Source organism: Artibeus jamaicensis, unplaced genomic scaffold, assembly GCF_021234435.1.
Source record: "Artibeus jamaicensis isolate MK-2021 breed Jamaican fruit bat unplaced genomic scaffold, CSHL_Jam_final contig_936, whole genome shotgun sequence".
In the NCBI taxonomy this organism is placed as follows: domain Eukaryota; kingdom Metazoa; phylum Chordata; class Mammalia; order Chiroptera; family Phyllostomidae; genus Artibeus; species Artibeus jamaicensis.
This window is the reverse complement of record NW_026522017.1, coordinates 789,399-811,313: the sequence shown is the minus strand read 5'-3', so window position 1 is coordinate 811,313 and position 21,915 is coordinate 789,399. Positions and strand designations below refer to the sequence as shown.

The 21,915-nt window shown below is 35.4% G+C and overlaps 1 protein-coding gene across 22 annotated transcripts in view; it reads left to right on the top strand.

Annotated features, from left to right (window-relative positions):
- BAZ2B (bromodomain adjacent to zinc finger domain 2B) overlaps window positions 1-21,915 on the top strand; it is a 372,986-nt gene that overhangs the window by 186,447 nt on the left and 164,624 nt on the right. The window contains exon 1 of one of the 22 annotated variants that reach the window (XM_053655137.1): window positions 2,347-2,533. The exons of 20 other annotated variants lie outside the window; for them this stretch is intronic. The gene's annotated coding sequence lies outside the window, so the exon portion shown is untranslated. Of the gene's footprint in view, window positions 1-2,346; window positions 2,648-21,915 lie in introns of those variants that run through there. One more of the 22 variants, XM_053655135.1, reaches the window with a different exon arrangement.

Below are 21,915 nucleotides of genomic sequence, written 5' to 3'. Positions count from 1 at the left end.
ATTGTGCAAAAGCCTTATGATAGATGTTCTGTGTTCCAAATTTATCTTGTGTTTCAGCTTTCTTGCTTTCTATTATTTTCCCTTTATTTATATTAATTTATATTTTGAAAGCATTCTGTTGTACTACTCATATTTCTGTAAGTCATCCTAAAATTATTTTGGAATAAGATGGGATATAAATCATACAGAGCTTATGTATTGCAATGAAGAGCTTCCCCTCCCTCCCTCTTCATTTTGCATGAATTTCTTAATCTTTGTGAGATCTTAGAGTTGCTAGGGTCTCACAAAGGGTCTCACTTTTGGAAAGGAGGATCCTTTTCAATTTTTTTTGCCTTTACAGAGCTACCAATGTATATTTTGTTGTGCCAAGTGCGCCCTACAAAAGAGTGCCTGGCTGAGACAACTAATGGTGTTGAAATACATCCTAGAGGAGGGAAAGGTGCCTTGTTCTTACATGTCAGCTCAGTAGGATTTTTTAAATCATATATATGTCCCTGTTTTCCTCCTGCTCTTTAAATTGTAAAACTCTAAATACTAAAACTTGCTGATGAGCTTGCTATCTTGAGTAAAACAAAATTTTTAATTTATTTTCTTTACCTCTCTATTTTTATTTTATTCTGTACATTTGACACATGGGAAACCAAGATGGTCATAGATATTTGAAATAATATTCTAATTTAAAATATTTTGGTTTTTTTATATTTGCATTACATAGTCAAAACTACCTATTTAGTAGCAATTATATCTTAAGTTTTCTATAAAGGAAATAAAGGGCAATTAGCATTCCAGGTAACTATAGACATTTGAATTATTTAATCTGACCAAGAAATCGAGCTTGAAGTAACTCCTTAGTCATAGTTTTCTGAAAATTGTTTATTCCGTGTGTCATTATATTACAGTTGGTGATTAGTGACTTGCATTAATGTTGTTCAATATTGAAAAGTACTCCTTTCAAATGACACGTACTAAGTTTATAATGAGACCTGTTCTGGGATTGTGTAGTCTTGTCATTTATCTACTTGGGTATTGTTTTAGTTATTGATTTTATCATTTTGTTTTGTTTTTTAAGTATATTAGATTCATTTTGCAAAAGAGTGAATACAAATTTGATTGAAGTAGTATAATAATAATTCCTTGATATGGTTACATTGTCATGAAGAGTTTTTAAGAGCTCTTTGCAATACAGTCAAAGTAGGTATGTTCATAATAGTTAGGACATGGATAAATGTCATGAATACATATAGAATTTTTAAGATAAATGCAATTTCATAGATTAAAAATAATCTAAATATTTTTGAAGTAGTGAATTAGTTTATCCTTTTGATAGTGTGTATATTTGTTTTATACCCTTAGTTAATTTAAATCAGCCCTCATTCAAATATACTACACATTTTAAAGAGTAAAAAAACCAGCAGTATGGGGAACAAAACTAAGGACAAGGAAACTTAGTTTTCAAGCTAAATATATATATTTAATTATATATATAATTTTATAGAGGGGAAGGGAGGGAGAAAGAGAGGGAAAGAAACCCTCAATATGTGGTTGCCTCTCATGTGGCCCCTACTGGGAACCTGGCCCACAACCCAAGCATGTGCCCTGACTGGGCATCAAACCTATAACCCTTTGATTCGCAGCCTGGGAATCAATCCACTGAACTACACCAGCTAGGGCTGTATTTTTTTAAATGCTCACCGGTTAATATTTCCTTTTTGAAATATGAATTTAAAATGGTGACAGGAATAGGTTTAAGTTATGTAACCTTTTTGATTCATATAATCAAATTTTTTTCGAATGCTGCCACTTAAAATATAAAGTGGTCATATTTTGCAGGAGCTTGTCCTAATAAGAATAGGCTTATGCTTTGACTGAAAATTTAATTTTGATTTTTAACCCAGAAACTTACCTACTTTTCTGAAGCAGTTTAAAGACTTTTTCTTATATTTATCAAGTTTTTGGTTTTTAAGCAGTTGTTCTTAGTTTTCTTTTTATCTTATTATCATTGCCTTGTTTTTACAATTTAGTTGCCAGAAGTAATTTTTAAACCTGTTTAAACAGACTTGTTCTTTATGCATTCCTTATAAACTGGGTGCCTATGCCTATTACAAATAACAATCCTTTGGAAAAAAGGAAGAAAGAACTCTTTGTTGTCTGTTTTGACGTTAATAAAATTAAGAACGATTTCTTAAGACGTCTACCTTACCTGGTTTAGTTTTGTCACGTGAGCATTCACGGTTACTGGTGATCTAAGTGCTCCACCTGCCTTTCAGTTTGTTTGCCAGGAAATCAAGATGTGTAAACTGCAGGAAGTACTATTTGACCCTCTCCGACAGTATCTCATTACAATAATTGCTAATCTCTGAATAAGACAGCCATGTTTTGTGAGTAACAGAGAGAGAGGTTGTGTTAGGTAGATTTTAGGTGTTTCAACAAATACAGCATTGTTAATGCTTACTTGGATTATGTTTTCACGACAGCTTTTGATAAAAGACATATGGTGACCTTTGGGGTCAGCAACGCTAGGACACAATACTAGGTATTCTTTCATGCCTTTTAACTGAAAAATTTCACGGCTTGTTGTTTTGGAGTGCTGTCACTGCTCTGAATCGAAAGGATAATGGCTACTTCCTGATTAAACCCACTCTCTACAGTAAGCTCTTAATGTTACACTGTATGTCTTTTTCTCCTGTAAATGCAGTAATAGTATTTGGTGTTTTCTTTACTTTTTATCATTGTCTTTTCTCAGATATATCTCTTATAAATATATCCTGAAGTTGAAGTTTACAATTAGAGTAGAAACTACTATTTTAAGTTTGGAGGATTTTTTTTAATAAAAAAAGAAAGTATTTGTTTGGTATCAAACCCAACTATCTCATTTTCATATACTTATTGTAGATTTTGGTTAAAGCAAGTAGCTTTTTAAAGAGACAGTGAAATGATAAATTATATTAACCTTTTACTTTCTTGGCACTGTAAGCAAAATCTTAAAAATAACTTAAGTAGTAAATCAGATTTGTTTATTTAGAGAATATTTGGATAAAGTAACTGTTTTTATTTAATAAATTTCATAAATGGATTACATATATTGTCATAATTTTTGGTAATTTATTTATTCAATTGTTGTTCTTAAATTAGTTCAGAGATCCTTGTGATGTGAAACCAGCATTAAGTACTCAGGGAATAATGAGCTTTTTAGTGTTAATCCTAAAGCTGGCAGTCACTCCATCTGTGGTCATAGGACAGTCATTTAAACTGCTTATCTAAGTTGCCTGGCCTGCTGTCCATGTGAGTGCTAAGTAAAATATGTATGTTGGTTTATTTCTTTACGATAGTACAAACTATATAGAAAATGACTGTTCACAAGTATTGTATAAAATGGAGAACTGACTTTGAAGATAGACTAGGAAAACATTTAGAAGTCACAGTGGATAGGGAAATAGATGAAAAATTACTTATTATAAAATAATGGAAAATAAGGTTTAAAGTAAGTATGATAGAACTGGCCTTTTACTTTGAATAGAACTGTTAGTCATGCTCAGTTCATAATCTGTCATTACCAAAGGGTTAGACATATTGTTGGCTACATGACTAAAATCATGTAGAAAGCTTGGAGGTGATTTTGTAGAGTCACAAAGACATTTAAATTGTTTAACTTATTCTCAAAAGTATTATTCATGGAAAGGAGATTATTCAGAGTAGAGGGAAGAATGTGTATATCTATTATAAGCCTATAACTACAGTTCGCCTAAATAGTAAGGTATGTAATTTTTAAACTCTGCTGTTAGATATCCTGGTTATATTAAGGGAAACATTATGAAATTATTAAACATTGAAGGCAGTTACTGAAGATGGTTATAGAACCAAACATCCAGAAAGATTTAAAAATATTTTGGGATAATATGAATAGAATGTTACTTTTCTTGAGAGTTAAGGTACCTTTTATTTTTTTGCAAATGCTTATTATCAAAATTATTTTAGGTAACTCAGTAATTTTTAATAAAAATTATTGACACATCCTAAGGAGATTTTCAAGGTTTACTAGTGAATATTCTAGTTTAGTCAAGTTACTAAAGTAGGACTTATAGTAGTTCCTGTGTCTAATTTGTAATAAGAAATTATATCATTTATTTAATACTTAATATGTACAAACCACTTGGCTAATTCTGTTGTAGGAGGGACAAACTTTTACCTTTACCCTCTTAGAGTTCTTTTTGGCTGAGTCTGAGAATTAAATTGATACAAGATATAGATCAACCAGAGAAAAGCATACAAATTTATTTAATACAAGTTTTATGTGATACCAGGAGTCTGCATAAGGAATGAAGACCCCCCAAAATGGCAAAACCTACTTGCTTTATATTATGGGCAGGTAGAAGAAAGAGAGGCAGCTGTGGAAAAGTGACTCCACTATGTGGGGGAGGCTAAAGGAAGACAGGAATTATTTTAACAAGGTCTTTTTGTGTAGAACTCTCTTGGTTTCAACTTTTTGTCCTTGGTGATAAGAATGTTACTTTTCCTTTGGTATAGAGAGTATAGCTTTCATGTAATAATTTCATTTCCTGCTTATAAGAAAAAAGGGGAAGGTCAGAGTGTTTTTCTTGTATTTGCTATTTTTTGAGTACCTTTAAAAATAGTCAGTATGCCAGAGTAGCATGAAGTGGTGTGTTCTGAACTCTTCACTATTTTTAATTAATTAATTAAGTTTTTAGAGAAGGGAGGGAGAAAAAGAGAGAGAGAAACATCAATGGGTTGCCCGCAACCCAGGCATGTGCCCTGACTGGGAATCGAACTGGCAACCTTTTGTTTTGTAGGATGATGCTCAACCAACTGAACCAAGCTGGCCAGGGCTCACTTTCACTATCTTTATATTCCTGAGAATCACCTGAGGTATAGGTAACATCATTACCCCCATTTTTACTGAAAAGTGAATAGTTGTGGAGAATAATTTTATTTATGTCCTTTAGTCAGTGGCAGAGTCAGACCAGTTCTAACAAAATCTAGAATCAGGAACTCAGTCTTCAGTGGCATGCCATAAGCATCGCGTGTGTATATTTTGGAGACAAATAAAGGTGCTTACACCTTTGAATTCCATGGCTTTATTTTTTTCATTAATTTATCAAATATTATGGAGTGATTACTAAGTGTCAGGCACTGTAGGGAAGTACTCGGTGGAAAATAAACTAAATTCCTTGTTTCAAGCAACTTACACTTTAGTGGAAGAAGCAGAAAATTAACAGGATATCATAGTACAGTGTGTTACCTGATATAACGGGTGAGCACAGGATGGAGACACAGAAATGTGTAATGTATTCTTTAATTGTGTATTTAATTTGCATTTTTTGACTGCTGTTCTAGGTAAGTGGGGTATATCAGTAAAGAAACTGATAAAGGTCTCTGGTCTTGTGGATCATAGCAGGGGCGGAGATGAACAATAAGCATAATAAGTGAAGTATTCCCCAAAATAATAGCATGTTAGAAGATGACAAGTGTTATGGAGGAAAGAAAAAGTATAACAGGAACAGGAGGCTGTGTTGGTGATGGATTGGAGAGTCTGGGCAAGGACTTAAAAGGTGACATTTGAGCAAAGAACAAGGAAGTTAGCTATGTGTGTATCTTTGGGAAGAGCCTTCCAAGCAGAGGGCTTGAGGCAGGAAGCATACCTGGTGTGTTCGGAGTAATGAACAGAGGCCGGTGTGTTTGGAGCAGAGTTTGGGAGAAGGCAGGTGGTGTTGACTGAGTTAGTGGGTGGGAGGGACTTAGAGGAGCCATTGCAGGGCTTTCCATAATTTGGCATATATTTTTAAAGTATCATTCCAGTTGCTATGTTGAGAATACAGTTGACCCTTGAACAGAAAGCAGGCGCTAGGGGCACCAAACCCTGTGAAGTCAAAACTTTATGTATAACTTTGACTAATCCAAAACTTAATGTCCAATAAATCATTTACCAGAAGTCTTATCAATCACATAAACAGTTGGTTAACAAATACTTCGTGTATTACATATATACTATATTCTTATAATAAACTAAGCTAGAGAAAAGGAAATACTAAAATGATAAGAAGAAAATACATGAACAATACTGTTGTATTTATTGAAAAAAATCTGAATGTAAGTGGACCTTGCAGTTCAAACCCATGTTTTTCAAGGATCAACTATAGATCCTAATGAGGCTTTGACCACTGGTAAGGAGGCTCTTAGAGTAAGCTAGGTGATTGAGGGTAGTGGCTTGGGTAAGAGTGGGAGCAGTGAAATTCTGGACGTTTTTAAGGTACAACCAAAAACTTCCTGAAGGATTGGATGTGGGATATTAGAGAGAGAGAAGATAAGATGACTCCCCCATTTTTCACTGAGTAACTGGAAGGATGATGTTGCAATCACCTGTGAGATAGGGAAGGTTTTTCAGATGAAGTAGAGTTTGCAATAAAAATTGGGAGCTGAGGTGGTTTTCAGGTGTCTCTTAGATATGCAGATAGAGATTTTGAGAAGGCTTTCCAGTGGAGATACCATCTAAATTGAGGCTGAAGGATGAGTTGGATTTATCCAGTCAAAGAGGTACTTTATGATTAGGTTTGAGAGCATTCTTTATGTACTTAAAGGAATCTCAGCATTTTTTACTGTATGTATTATGAACTACAGAGTAACATCTAAGCATCTAAAAAGTAATAACATTTTAAAAATAATAAAATTATCTTAAAGAACAAATTTTGGGATGTACTTAAATTTTCAGAGTATTTCGGTGGATATTATACTCATGAGTCGTACTGGGAGCTTTTACATACTTTGATCTTTCAACATAGTGCCATAAGGTAAATATTGCCCCATTTTATATTTGGAGAAAATGAGAACATTGTCTAAGGTCATTGATATATTAGGTGATGGGTTTGGATTAAAGTGTAGGTCTTTAGACTCTGTTGTCTGTGCTCCTTATTTAGAAAAGGTATGCTAAATTGTAATAGAAAAAATACAATTAAGATTAAATAAAAATAATAAAAATGTATGATATTTTTAACTTTGTAAAATTTTGAACTTTTGTTTAAGGTTTCAAGAAGATGTCTTTTTTTAATATTAGCCTGTATCGTAACAGAGCGATACCCCCGGGACATAAGGTTTATAGATCTTGATCATGAAGTCAAGCTGTTCATTGGTTTCTTGAATTACTGCATCATTTTTAGTACAGTTACCTGTTACAGACACACCCTTCCCTCCTAGTTCCCATTCCCATTATAGTTTTTAGTATGTGCTTAAAAATTATAGCTGCTGTCATCATCTTTATCCCTCCTCCTAAGATGCTGAGACCTTGGGGATCATAATGCAAGCTTTTCAAAACTGTGTAAATTATAAAACCTCAGAGGTTGAGGGCAGGAGGACTTTATAATTAATGAAGAATGCATTTTAATTCATGTACTTATTTTGTCTGATGGAAACTATTTTTTGTTTGCTTCCTGTATTGTCTGTTTTCTAGGGAAATGAATTTGATAAATAGTTGTGTTTTGGGCTGGAAAAGCAATATTCTCTGAGGTGCCAGTGGGTATATTCACTGGAAAAGTGACATAGATCGTTCTACATAGGTTGTTCTACTTCAGGAGGGAATAGAAATATAGGTGTTCATTGAAACAATTTACTTTTGAGGTAATGATGCCATATTTTAAAACCTTAACACTTTTGCCTTTAGGTCAAAATATGAGTTATGTCTTAAATTTCATGTGAGTTAATACTGTTTACATTTATGTTACATTTTAAAGTCACTATTAAGAGCAAGTCATTCAAACATTCTGCAGGAAAGAAATATTTTAGCAAAAACATGTTACACAATTTTAAAAGTACTGATGTAAAAACAACCAACCTGTGGATTGAAATAGTCTATTAGCTTAAAAGGTCATTGTTAAGTATCTACTAATGACGTAGGTAGGAAATTTACCTAGCCTTTACATTTTTGTTCTTTAATATGACTTTACTTCATATGTGCTGTTTTATTCATTTCTCTTATTTCAAGATCACTATAATCATTAAATAAGCTTTAAATATTTTTCAATTACAGTTCACTTTCAGTATTATTTTGTATTGGTTTCAGGTGAATAGCATGTAGTAATTCGACAATCACATACATACTTTATGAAGTGTTCCCCTGGTATTTCCAGCACCCACCTGGTACCATACATAGTTAATGCAGTATTATTGACTGTATTCCCTGTGCTGTACTATATACATCCCTGTGACTCTTCTGTTAACTTCCAGTTTGTACTTCTTAATCCCTTTCTCTCTTCTACCCAGTTCCCCAAACCCAAAACACCCCTTTTTGTTGTAACTAAATTACCTGTGTAATTTTATATTTTAGGTAATTCTGTTAAGCCTTTAGAAGTATATATCCTGAACAATTTTTTTCTCTTCTTTTTTAGATTTATTTATTTATTTGTAGGGCAAGGGGCAGGGAAAGAAACATTGATGTGTGAGAGACACGTCAATCAGTTTGTTGTCTCTCCCAGGCCCCCAGTCTGGGACCTGGCCCTCAGACCACGCGTGTGCCCTGACTGGAAATTGAACCAGCAACCCTTAGGTTCACGGGCTAGTGCTCAATCCACTGAGCCACACCAGCCAGGGCTGAACAATTTTCTTAAGTATAAATAATGTACATACAAGTAGTTCCCTGTTATCCTTAGTTTCACTTTTCATGGTTTCAGTTACCTATGGGTGTGGTCTAAAAATATGAAACGGAAAAGTCTACAAACATTTAAAAATTGTGCGCCATTCTGAATTGTGTGTTCTAATCTCTTGCCATCCTCTTTACAACATCACTCATCCTTTTTTCCAGCATGTCCATGCTGTACATTGCTACCCCCGTTAATCACTTTGTTACCATCTCATCCGATTGACTGTTAGGTCTCCTAGTGTTTGTGTTCATCTCATAATGCTCAAAGGACCCTTGCTGTACTTAATAATGGCCCTAGAGCACAAGAGGAGTCATGCTTGCAATTCAGATATGCCAAAGAGAAGCCGTATAGTGCTTTCTTTAAGTAAAAAGGTGAAATTCTCAACTCAGTAAGGAAACAAATCATATGCTGAGGTTGGCAAAGTCTATAGTCAGAATGAATTTTCCATCCTTGAAATAGTGAAGGAAAAAATGTGTGCTATTTTGCTGTGAGAAAAACCACATTCACATTATTTATATTATAGTTTGTTGTTATAATCATCCTACTTTATTATTAGTTATTGTTCATCTATTACAGTGCCTAGCTTTAAAACTTTATCATAGGTGTGTACGTATAGGAAAAATGGTGCTGTCTGTCGCTTCAGGCGCCCCAGGGATCCTGGGAGTGTACCCCAGCGGGTGGCGGGACTGCTGTGCGTTAAGTGTTAGCGTATATTTCTCTCCTATTTTGTTTTATTTTTTTATTTTGACAGTGTTTTCTCTTTGATTCAATTGAAAAAAAAGAAAAATGACTGGCCAGTCAAAATTTTTGGTCAGCAGTATTTTATTATTGCCTTTTAAAATAATTATATTGAACTAAATCTATTACATCCTGGTTAATTGGCATGCCTGGGGCTTTAATGTTTTCATTATTTTTTTCTAGAATGCTTTCTCTTAATATTTATATAGAAACTTTTACTTAATGTATTTGCGCAAGTTTGAAATTTAATCATTTTTAATGATTGGACAATGGTAGAGGAGACACGGTCCTGATTTGACATTTTGAGCTGCTGCTTATGTTGTTTGGTAAACAAAATACAAATATTAAATATGGGTCTTGATTTGATCATTTGAGCAACTAATTTACTTTTCTAAACAAAGCATAATCAAGTATTAATTCTGTAACAGTAATTTAAAAATACCAGAGATGTCAAACGGAGGATAAAATTAATTGCTAAAAGGGTGATATAAACACGTCATATACCATGAGTTGACAATAAAAGAAGTGATATGGGAAGGCTCCTTTAAGGAAAAGGGACCCAAGCTTCAAGCACTGAAGAACTTCAAATATTAATTAATTTTCTTAACATCTTTATTAAAATGTAATTAACAGCACACAGTTCACCCACTTAAAGTGTACAATCCAGTGGGTTTTGGTATATTGCACTGTTAAGTTTTTTAAGTTGTGGTAAAAGATATAAAATTGCCATTTTAATCATTTTTAAATGTGTAATTCACTGGCATTAATTATATTTACAATGTCATACAACTGTCATCACTATTTTCAAAGTTTTTCATTACCCCAAGCAAAACTCTCTAACTATTAAGCACTAACTCTCCATTTCACCTGCCTCCCAGCCTCTGGGAAACTTGACTCTACATCCTTTTTGTCCCCATGAATTTGCCTAATGGAGGTATTTCCTGTGAGTGAAATCATGTAGTAGTTGTCCATTTGTGTCACAATTATTTCACTCAGTGTAGCGTTTGTTTTCAAGGTTCATCCATGGTATAGCATGCACTAGAACTTCATTATTCTTTGCGGCTCCAAAACCTGAATAAATCATATAACATTTATTTAATCATTTATTTGTTGATGCATATTTAGATGTGCAAATATTTATTTAAGTCTCTGCTTGCATTTCTTTCCGATATGTGTGTACCTTGGAGTGGAACTGCTAGATCATGTAATTTTCCTGTTTAGCTTTTTGAGAAACTATCAAACTTTCCCATAGTGACTGCATCGAGTGTTAATTTTTATTCTGATATACTATTGAGTATGTAAAAAGTTTGATTAAATGGATGTATGCTTCAGCATATACCATATACTTTTCTTGAAAGGAAAAAAGAAATAGCCGTGTGTTAGGTGGGAGAACATAATCTAAAGAGCCACATTTTAAAGTGATTTTTAAAATTTTTTAAAAATATTTTATTTATTTATCTTTAGAGGCGAAGGGAAGGAGAGAGGGAGAGAAATATCAGTGTATGGTTGCCTCCTGTGCATCCCCCACTGGGAACTGGCCTGCAAACCAGGCATGTGCCCTAATTGGGAATTGAACTGCGATCCTCTGGTTCGCAGGCCCGAGCTCAATCCACTGAGCTACACCAGCCAGGGCTAAAGTGAATCTTAATTAAATAATTAAGCCCTCTGGTTGTATGCATTCACAATTTTGCTGGGATATTTTATAGAACATGGTAATAAAATTTCCATTTCTCAGCCTATAGAAATATATTGTAAAACTGTAAGTATGGATGTTTCCACAAGTAATTCATACAACTTACATTATTTCTGCCCAGTTTAAAGATATTTATTTTTTAGTTTCCCTTTTGTACTATAAAATAAAGTCACTTTATTATATCTAAATAGAAAATATTCTCAATATATTCTTTTCACCATTTTGTATGTACTTAATATATAGTACTATCCTAATGTATAGTACTTAATGTACATTAACACTTATATTTTATAAGTCTGAAAGAAGGCTAGAGGCATTTTAATTGACATTTTTAAGATGACTCTTATTAGTGTAAATTCTGGAATTAAGTGTGAGTTAGAGGAATAATGTTTACTATAGATCAGTGTTCATAGATCAGTGAAGAACCACTGAGCCAAAAGGCAGCCTTATTTCATTGGCTTGATAAGATCATATGTCCCAAGAAGTAGGTAGTAACTCTAGAATATGGCAATGTTTTGACCTAATTACGGATTTTTTTTAGGAAAGATATATAATACCACAAGCACATAAACAATAATGAATTATATTTGTAGATTCAGTATGGAAATAATAATAATGGATATACTAGGTCATCAGGAGAAGAATATTGTTTAAGATATCACAAAAGTAATTTCTGGAAATAAAAAGGAAGATAATCAGAAGCTTCCTTGAATTTCTTATCAAAGGGTATACACAGGAATATTCTATGCATAAGGAGTTTGAAATAGCCAACAATTCTGAGAAAACTGACACAGGATAGTTAATGAAATAATTTTGTTTTCTTTGCGCAAACCTGAGGTAAGTTACCTTAATATTGATTTAATTTCAGTGAGTCTTTTTATACCTAAGTAGGAACTGAGAATGAGATGGTGTTTCTAAGTGATCAACAAAGGTTAGACTTGGGAAAAGTTTGGGGAAACAAGTTTCCACATGGTTAAAAGCAAAAATAAAAAAAAATTCAAAACCCAAACAATAATCAGTTGGTCCCCAAATTATGGTAGACTTAAATTTTTGGACGATTCTACTGAAAAATTAAATAAAATATCTTTACATGTTTTTATGTGACTTTGCTGAGCTGCAAAGAAAAGAAATGTAGTTAAACGAATGCAGTGGAATACCAGTCAGCCTTAGAAAAGAAAATTCGACAATATGCAGCAACATAGATGAATCTTGAAGACACTATCCTAAGTGAAATAGGCCAGTCACAAAGAGACAAATATTGAATACTTCGATTTATACAAGGTATGCGAATAGTCACACTTACATAATCAAAGAGTGGAATGGGGATTGCCAGGGATGAGGGGAAGGAGAAATGGAGCATAAAGTTTTAGTTAAGCAAGATGAATACGCTCTGGAAAGCTGCTCTGCAACACTGTACCTGTAAGCAACAATAGTGCCTGGTATGCTTCAGAATTTAAGAGGGTAGACTTCACACTGTGTTTCTATGACAATAAAGTGAATTTTTTTAGAAAAAGAAAACTTAAAGAGGGGAAAAATAAATATTGAAGTCAGTGTTCATTTCAAGGTACCTGCTGAACCCTAACAATTGGAGTATTTATTTATTTATTTGGCTGTTTAATAGTTTATAGTAGATATTTCTATTTCAAAATCTTTCTACTTACAGTTAGAAGCAATATGATCCCATTCAAACCTCACTTTTTCTAACTTTTAAGTTTCTTCTTTTTAAAAAGTATTTGTGCCTTTAGTACAACTAACTCTTATCTACTCTGTCTCTTCTCAGTCTTCTTTTAATTATTCCTTTATCACTCAATTGTAGATTAGTTGTCATCTGGTAAGAAGCTTCAGATGAATCCTAGATCTAATTTGATTCCTAGTATCTTAGTGCACTGATTAAAGAAACACACCTAATTTTCCAAAATCAAATTATTCCCTGACACAAAACCAGACACATGTTCAAATAGACTTAATGCCTTAGAACTTTCTGGAGCCAGTAGATGTGAAATGAAATTACTTTAGAGATACCACTGCTTTTTTTAGGAATATCTTTCCAAGTCTTAGTTTTCACTTAATACTTGGAATTAATCAATATTTTTATAGATGTAATTTTGTCATTTGGTTAATTTCTTTATAGCCATTTTTTAAAATTAAATTTACTGGGGTGACATTGGTTAATAGGGTCATAGAGGTTTCAAGTGTACAGTTTTATGATTCGTGATCTGTGTATTGCATTGTGTACCCACCACCCAAAGTCAGATCATCTTCTCTCACCACCCCGTTCCCTCCGGTAACCACCATGCTGTTGTGTGTCAGTGTCTCTGGGTTTCAGTTTTATATCCCGCATATCAGTGGGATTGTACGGTTCTTAGCTTTTTCTGACTGACTGACTTCTGTACACTTATTTCTGTGATTCTATTTCTGTTCTAGTTGTTTGTTTAGTTTGTTTTGTCTTTTTTTTAGATGGATAGAGTAATCTTTGACGTAGGCCCCTGCCTTCCATGACTTAGAATACTTCTTTCCAGCCCCTTCTTGCCTGCAAGGTTTCTTTTGACAAATCAGCTGATAGGTTTATGGGAACTACTTTGTAGGTAACTGTCTCCTTTTCTCTTGCAGCTTTTAAGATTCTCTCTTATCTTTAATCTTCGGTAATGTAATTATGTGCCTTGCTATGTGCTTTCTTGGGTCCAACTTACTTTGGGACTCTCTGAGCTTCCTGTACTTCCTAGAACTCTATTTCTTTTGTTAAATTGGGGAAGTTCTCCTTTATTATTTTTTCAAATAAATTTTCAATTTCTTGCTTTTTCTCTTCTCCTTTGGTCACTCCTATGATTCAAATGTTGGAATGTTTTAAGTTGTCCTGGAGGTTTCTAAGCCTCTGTTCATTTTTTTGAATTCTTGTTTCTTTCTTCATTCTGTTCTGGTTGAATGTTACTTCTTCCTTCTGCTCCAAATCATTAATTTGACTCCCGGTTTCCTTCCCTTCACTGTTGGTTCCCTGTATATTTTTCTTTATTTCTCTTTTCATAGCCTTCAGTCTTTCCTCTATTTTGCGACCATACTTAACTATTTCTGTGAGCATCCTGATGATCAGTGTTTTGAACAGTGCATCTGATAGGTGGCTATCTCTTCATCACTTAGTTTCCTTTTGGGAGTTTTGATCTGTACTTTCATTTGGGCCATATTTCTTTGTTTTGGTGTACCTGTTATGTTGTAAGGGGAGGGCCTTAGGTATCCACCAGGGTGGGGCAACCCACGTCACTGTGATGTGGAGCTGTATATGGGGGAGGGATCAGAGAGGGAGCAATGCTGCTTGCTCAGCTCTCAGCCAGTGTTCATTCACTTAACTTCCTCTGCTACCCATAAGCAAATTGGGCTTTTCTGGTGCTGATTCCTGGGTGGATGGATTTGTGTACTTTCTAGAACCCAGTGGGTCTCTCCATGGATCTCTTGTGTGAGGCTGGGAGTTTCCGCCACTGCTGCAGCCCTCACAGGTTTTTCTAGCCAGAGGTTTTCTTTTCCAGTGCTAGAATCCTGGGTTGTGTAATTCATCTTGCTCCTCAGTTGTTCCTCCTGGTTTATCTGTGTGTGAATGTGGGACCACCCAGTCCTCTAGCCACTGCCTTACCTGCTCCTGTCCTCCAGCCCAGCCTTGCCCTGTGTCTTCTCCCCCTGGCTTCCCATCTCCACCCCTCCTACCAGTCTGAATGAATGTTTTTTCTTTAACTCCTTGGTTGTCAGACTTCTGTACAGTTCAATTTTCTGGCATTTCTGGTTATTTTCATTTTTAAATTTGTTGTTTCCTTCTCAGGTTATGCAAGGAGGTAAAGTATATCTACCTATGCCTCCATTTTGTCCAGAAGTTTATGGCATTTTCTTACCCAGGCTGACTATTTTACTCTTCCTCTATTAATGTTAATCTCTCCCAACATCTCATTTTAGCAGGTGTTTTTCTTCCTTCCTTTTTTTCCTCTTTTTGTATTTTAATGAGTCTTACAACATTCTTAATATTATATACTAGTGCAACAATGCAGGGAGCATTAGTTGATTATTATTATTTTTTGCCCCTCAAAATTGATATAATATAGCAATATTGCACCGAAGCTTTTTAAAGCACTATGGCAAAGGTTTTCAATCCTGGCTGCTCTTTAAAATATCCCAGAGAGCCTTCCAGAACTATTCATGTGTAGTCTCCACTCCCCAAAATTCTGATATAATTGGTTTGTCATGGACCCTTGGCCTAAGTATAAATACAGGGATAGGCAAATGTAGCTTAATATTAATAATAATACATAACATAATAATTAGTAAATGATAATACAATAAACTCTTGGGTTTTGCATACTCACACCTGTAAACCTACTTTGGCCAATCCTGTGTCGGTAAGATCCCCCAGGTGTTTCTAATAGATAGTCAGGACTGAGGTTTACCCTGCATTAAAGGAAATGTAGGGTAAAACTCTTTTTTCTTTTTGTTTTTTAAATTAAATTTCTTGGGGGTAACATTGGTTAATAACACTATATAAATTTCAGATGTACAGTTATATAATACATTATCTGTATTGCCTTGTATGCTCAACCACCCACAGTCTGGTCTCCTTCCATCACCATATATTTGACCCCCTTTACTCTCGTCATCCTGCCCTCATCCTCTTCCCCTCTGGTAACCTCCTTGTGTATCTTTAACTTATATGCTGATCCTCATAGTTAGTTAAAATATCTGCTGTGTTCTCCATTTTAACATTTTTTGACCTAAAAGATTCAGAATACAGAGTAAAAATATCTTTTTCTGTATTTATTAGCATGAAGTAGGGTAAAGAATTGGTTTAATAGTAAAGAATTCATTTGACAGCAAATATTGAAAACCTGGTAGGCGGAGGCACTATGCTGGATTTCTCTTCTACTCTGAAATATGTATACACCCATTCCTTGTTTCACTAAATTCTAAGTTAAGACTTGGCCAGATTTTGCTCTAAGTGGATGAACACCATTTGTACTGTGCTGATTACTTTTATCTGAGGATATTTTTAAGTTATATTTGTAATGTTATCTCTGTCAAGATGTAAAATAAATTTATTGTATTTATAAATCAGGTTGTATTCACTAAGGCAGATTTGGAAACAATTGCTCTCTGCACCTTTGTTTAAAATATAATTTATAGCCCTGGCTGGTGTGGCTCAGTGGATTGATCGCAGGCCTGCAAACCAGACAATCGTGGTTTGATTCCCAGTCAGGGCACATACAGGGGTTGCAGGCTGGTTCCCTGCAGGCCAGTTCCCAGCAGGGGACGCACGAAAGGCAACCATACATTGATGTTTCTCTCCCTCTCTCCTTCCCTTCCCCTCTGAAGATAAATAAATAAATTAAAAAAATATATATATATATATAATTTATATTTACGGATTGAATTGCAGAATCCAATAAAGTCATGTGAAACATTGTTAGAGGAATGTTCTGGTCCTGTGCTTTTAAATATTTGTAAATGGTAGTTCATATTTATATAAAAGTTATCTTGCTGTATAACTTAAATGGCATCTCATTTAGATATATGTCTTAACAGAGATGTTCAATATGAGACTCATAAAGCAAGTGTTACTCACTGGACCCCAGAATGTTGCAATGTTTTAATTAAATGTTTTAATAATAAAATTAGCTAACATAAATGAACTAGTAGACTGTTCATTTGAGAAGTTTGATACAAATATGGAAAAGAGTTTATGGCACAAACAGATGACTTGAATGTTAAGTTAAATTTTTAGGTTTTAACAGTTTATTAAAATTAGAAGAGTTCTTAGTGCCAAGTGAAGAATCTGTACTATGTGCTTATAAGTCACGCTTATTGCATAATAGGTTGAATGTATTAGTCAAGAGTGATGCTTTTGCTTATTTTTTTTTAGTTTACCTTACCAGTTTGTGGAAACTCTTTGAAAAGATTTTCTGATTTACTTCCTTAGGTTGGTGACTTTGGGGGATTAAAGAGTTTCTCAACTTGTTAATCCTTTTGTGTGGCCATTTTACTCACTCATTAAACAAATATTTATTGAGTGTATTCTCTGTGGCAGAACTGTTTTAGGTTTCTGAAGGTACTGTAGTGAACAAAATGAATATATTAATCATTCGTCTTGTGAGAGTGTCAAACAATAAACAAGAAAAATAAAATATTTAGTAACTTAGATGATCTAAAGGAGAAATGGTGTTGGTGATGTGGTGATGATTTTTAAATAATACGGGCAAGAAATGCCTCATGGAGAAGGCAATGTGATAAGACATTTGCACATTCTGAATTAAACTTACAGCAGAAGGTTTAAACAACGTATTACAGATACATTTTTTAAAGTAGAGCCCAAGCATGTGGGAAAACTATAATTTAAAGATGTTAAATTGCCTAGTATCAGATGCTATTCGTTAGTACCATAGCTGGAAATGGAATCCAGGCCTCCTTATTCCCTCTGCTTTTCCTCTCCTTGTTGTTTGGTTCTTTTATTTGCGGAAAGGAAGATGTGGTGTGGTTGGTTATTGTTACACCTTTCTGCTATTTATTTAGAATATTTATAATCACATAATAGAAATTCAGGTTGTGATATGGATAACAAAACATAAGGCATGATAAAATTTGTTGCTTCAAAGTTCAAAATTACAGAGGACCAAAAAGGATCATTAAAGTTGATATTCATACTCACAACACAGTGAGACTGCTTCAGGATAAGGATGAAGTGACTTTTTCTACTCTTATGGTAGTGGGGTTGGGTTAACTGGGAAAGACATGGGATGCAGGATAAAGACTACTTTGCATTAACTTTAACAAGGACGGGGGGGGGTTTTCCATAAAAGCATCCAGAAACACTGGGGTTAGTAAACATATTAAAATAGTTATTATTGGAGCCCTGGCTGGATAACTCAATTCGTTGGCACATTGTCCCACATACCAAAAGTTTGCGGGTTTGATCCCTGGTTGGGGTGTGTATGGAAAGCAACCCACCCATGCTTCTCTCTCACATTAGTGTTTCTCTGTCTCTCTCTCTCTTTTTCCCCCTTTCTCTCTCTAAAAGCAATAAAAATGTATCCTTGGATGAGGATTAGAAACAGTAGTTATTGTAGGAAGCTAAAGTATTATGCAAAAAATAAATGGAACCATCAATCAGAAAAATGAGAAAGAACAAGAAGGTGATACTCATGACAAAACCAGAGTGGAATCAGATGGGAATAGAGTGGGTTCAAAATTATGATTGTGATGGACAAACGTGTGTTCCATTTACATATCCTTCATACATTTGTTTTTGAATTTGGAGAGATAGATTGAAGAAAATGTGTAGGATTCATTGGCCAACATTTTTTCACTTCAGAAATTGAAAATTGGTAAGGAGTTTGTTTATTTATTGACAAGTATATTTAGAAAACTTAATAAGCTATTCTTATTTTATTATAATGTGTAAGAAATGAGTATTTTAAAAAGATTTTATTCATTTATCTTTAGAGGGAAGGGAAGGAGAGAGGGAGAGAAATATCAATGTATGGTTGCCTCTTGTGTGTCCCCTGCTGGGGACTGGCCTGCAACCCAGGCATACGCCCTGACTGGGAATTGAACTGCAGTCCCTTAGTTTGCAGGCCCATGCTCAATCCACTGAGCTACACCAGCCAGGGTGAAAATGAAGATTTTTTAAATCTTGTTTTTTTTCTCATTTTTAAAAAGTGACTGACAATTGAGGATAATAGATATTAACTGATAATTCCTCATCTGTGAAATTGAGATAATAACACCAGAACTTCCTACTTTAAGATTTGGTCTTAGGGTAAAATGAGAATATATGTGCAAACTCTTTTTTTTGCAAATTATCAAATTATATATAAATTTTAATGATTGTTATGAGTTTTCATTCACAGCCTTTTATTAAGTCTTGTATTCTAGGTTATAAGGTGATAAGGTTTGAAGGTGATTAGCAATTGTCCCTGCTTCTTAAGGATGTCACAGTGTAGTAGAAAGCCAGATACGAAAACAGAAATTTGCAGTATAGTACAGCGTTATATGTGTTCTAATGAAGGAATATACAGGAATAGTAAGAAAGGAGTAGCTAAAACTTCCTCAATGGGTCCGAATGGTTCCCGAGAGTAGGTAATTCATGAGATGAGACCTAGAATATATACAGGAATTTGGCAGTGAATAAGAGAAGGACGTGGGATGCAGGCTTTGAGGAAGCGCGAACACCATGTACTGAAAACAGGGCATGAATGCAAGGGAGATCATGGCACATTTGACCAACGGCGAGAAGTTCGGCCACTTGGTGTATGAGAAGTGAGTGGGACTGAGGGGGAAGTCAGAGGCCATGTTAATTACGACAAATAGAAGACCTGGGACTTTGCCATAATGTTATGTAAAGATTCTGAAAGATTTTAAGTAGGGGAGTGGCAGGATCAGACTTTTATATGAAAAGGATTACTGTTTTTAATAATAGGATTACTATGGCTGTGTATAGGAGGACTGGAGAAAAAGAGAAGCAGACAGACTCCGCAGAAGGTGATTGCAGTATTTCCAGTAAGAGCCAATGTAGTTTTTTTTTTAATTTTACAAAGATTATTATTTTAAAGCATTTTTATTGATTATGCTATCATCATTTTCCCAATTTTTTGCTCTCTATCCCCCCTCTGCCCTGCCCCACCCCGCCAGTCCTCCAGCATTCCCCCCCTTAGTTCATGTCCATGGGTTGTACATATAGTTCTTTGAGTCCTCTGTTTCCTATACCATTTTTATCTCTGCCCATCTATTTTATGCCTACCAATTATGCCTTCTTTCCTGTACCTTTCCCCCCCACTATTCCTCCCTTCCCTGTCCCCACTGAAATCCCTCCGTGGGATGTCCATTTCTCTGATTCTGTTCCTGTTCTAGTTGTTTGCTTAGTTTTTGTTTTTGTTGATTTTCTTTTAGGTTTATTTGTTGCCATTTTAGTGTTCATATTTTATCTTTATTAGATAAGTCCTTTTAACATTTCATATAATAAGGGCTTGGTGATGATGAACTCCTTTAACTTGACCTTATCTGGAAAGTACTTTATCTGCCCTTCCATTCTAAATGATAGCTTTCCTGCATAGAGTAATCTTGGATGTAGATCCTTGCCTTTCGTGACTTGAAATACTTCTTTCCAGCCTCTTCTTGCCTGTAAGGTTTCTTTTGAGAAATCAGCTAATGGTCTAATGGTCACTGCTTTGTAAGTAACTTTCTCCTTTCCTCTTGCCGCTTTTAGGATTCTCTCTTTATCTTTAATCTTGGATAACTTAATGGTGATGTGCCTTGGTGTGTTCCACTTTGGGTCCAACTTCTTCGGGACTCTCGGGGCTTCCTGAACGTCCTGGAAGTCTATTTCCTTTGTTGAATTGGGGAAGTTTTCCTTCATCATTTGTTCAAATAACTTTTCAGTTTCTTGCTGCTGTTCTTTGATGCGGACTCTGACCAGTGGTGTTGTGAATGCAAGGAACAAATTCACATGGATTACAGAAATCCTGTGGAGAAAAGGGACGGCACAGGTGCTCTCTAAGTGAGAGAGCACCCTGACCCTTGTCTGCACAGGCTTTTATTGCTTTTCTGGGAGCATTACATTAGGATGGTCCTCATTCATTATGCGCAGGTTTGCTTTAGGTGACTACTTTTTCACACATAACAAAGAAAAAGATGTTGCTGATTACTTCTTAGGGATAATAAGGAAAAGGAACTTGCAAATGAAAAGGAAAAAGTGGTTGAACTGGTCACACTCCTTCCTTGGGAGGTTTAGCATAGACTTTAGGAAGTTACTTCAAAGCTATGCAGTAAAGATTTGCTGCCTCAACTCAGGGTGAAGGAGTTTTAGGAAAAGCAAGACTCAAAGCAGCGTAGATACAATGCAGGCCTGGTTCCCCATGGGAAAACCGATCTGTGGGCCTGTCGGTTTTCTGAACCAGGGCTGAGCCACATTCACCATTGCCATGGGGACCAGTTCCCTATAGTTCTTCTCCTTTTGGTACCCCTGTAATTCGGATATTGGAACGTTTCAGGTTGTCCCAGACATTTATGAGCCTTTCTTTGCTTTTTTGAATTCTTATTTCTTCATTTTGTTCTGGTTGGATGTTTGTTTCCTCTTTTTGTTCCAAATCATTGCTTTGAGTCCTGGTTTCCTTCCTGTCACTGTTCGTTCCCTGAATATTTTGCTTTATTTCACATTGGGTATCTTTCATTTTTTTCTTTTTCCGACCAGTCGGATCTGTGAGCATTTTGATTACCAGGGCTTTAAATTCTCCACCAGACAGGTTGGCTATCTCTACATCGCTTAGCTCTCCTTCTGAAGTTTTGCTCTGTTCTTTCATTTGGGCCATATTTTTTTTCTTGGCTCACCAGATAAGTTGTAAGGGGGCAGAGCCTTAGGTATTCACCAGGGCGGGGCAACCCTCTTTGCTGCACTGAGGCACTGCCTGTGGGGGAGGGGCCAGAGAGGGAACAATGCAGCTTGACAGCTTGTTTCTAGAGCACTTTCAACCAGACTCTCCTGTGAGACTGGGAGTTTCTCCCACCTCGGCAGCCCCCGCCTTAGCCCACAGTCAGCTCTGAGGCTGTTTCACCTTCAGGCAGCCTACCGGCATGGTCTACCACCTCGCTGCAGCCAGCCTCACCGGCCATTCGGATCTGGTCTACCACCTTGCCTTGGCGTTCCTGAGCCGGCCTGGCCCACGCATTCTGCCGCCTTACTGGTCTGGTTGTTTTGGTTGATTTTTTCTTTAATTCCTTGCTTGTCAAAGTTCCATGCAGTTTGATTTTCTGGTGCTTCTGGTTGTTTATTGATTTTAGATTGGTTGTTATCTTCCTTTTGGTTGTACGAGGAAGCGA